We start from the raw sequence: 956 nt of genomic DNA, 5'->3' as shown, positions 1-956 counted from the left end.
TCCCCGGCTCCCCGCCCATTCGAGTTTAGGGGCTCTCCGCCCGAGCCGGGTGCTGGGACTCCGCTGGGCACAAGGCAAGGCCCCCGGTCTCTACACCCCGGCCCCAGGTGGTTGAGGCACTCCCAGGGAATCCCTCGCCCCTGCCGGCAGTGGGATGGGGACGTCCCCCTCACGGGCGCTGCTCACTGGGGGAGAAGCGAGGGGCCTGGCTGCCCTCGGGGCGCCTTCCCTTCGGAGGGCTGGGAGATTCCTGGAGTGGGGTGTGTGCGGTCGCCCCGGAAACGGCTGGACAAGTGCTTTCCCTCCATCTCCCGAGAAGAGGCAGTGTCAGAGCCCCAGGGGAGCCTCCTTACCCAGAGCTTGACGAGTGCTCCTAGGCTGGGGGGTCAGCAGGCCCAGGGCTCCTCGGGCGGAGTCCCAGGCTCCTGCCAGCCAGGCTGATGGAGGGGAGAGTGGCCAGGCAGGCGGGCCAGGCCTGGGCGGGGAGTGGGGAGACAAAGGGGAGCCAGGGAACAATCCCAGCCTTGTCCAGCCTCCAGGGAGCAGCACGGGGTGGCCCAGCCCCATTAGCAGGCAGCTCACTCGGCCTCCTGCACACAGCCAGCCCCTTCAGCATGACACCACCTCCCTGTGCTCAGGCCGGAGGAACAGGCCAGGGGCCCAGGCAGCCGTGGCCGGGGGTCGTGGAACCCCCTGCCCACTGAGTGGTGCATCCCGGCTCCAGGTTCTCCAGCAGTTGAGGGCAGCTCTGCCTTTGTTGGGCAGAGTCGTCCGGATCCCCAGGTTGACTAGACATCAGAAGCCATCTCATCACGCCTTGCTGCCTCTCAGCACCTGGTGCCCGGCAGGAGTTTCAGAAAATTGCCTTGGTAAATGTTGGTTCCACCACCTCCCAAGGCACGACAGGCACGTGAGGACCCAGGCTGGTTCTGAGGCTCACCGCCCCCCCCCCCCCC

At 67.6% G+C, this 956-nt stretch overlaps 1 long non-coding RNA gene across 1 annotated transcript in view; it reads right to left on the bottom strand.

Annotated features, from left to right (window-relative positions):
* The window catches only part of LOC103261539, a 1,905-nt gene extending 1,391 nt beyond the window's left edge, over positions 1-514 (bottom strand). The window contains exon 1 of the long non-coding RNA XR_504363.1: positions 354-514. This is a non-coding gene — a long non-coding RNA (uncharacterized LOC103261539). The remainder of the gene's footprint in view (positions 1-353) is intronic.
* Positions 515-956: the final 442 nt, after the last annotated feature.

The sequence above is a fragment of the Carlito syrichta genome, unplaced genomic scaffold (genome assembly GCF_000164805.1).
Source record: "Carlito syrichta isolate Samal-C Ts95f unplaced genomic scaffold, Tarsius_syrichta-2.0.1 Scaffold90671, whole genome shotgun sequence".
Lineage (NCBI taxonomy): Eukaryota > Metazoa > Chordata > Mammalia > Primates > Tarsiidae > Carlito > Carlito syrichta.
Note: the sequence above shows the minus strand (reverse complement) of the source record. Positions and strands in the feature narration are given on the sequence as shown.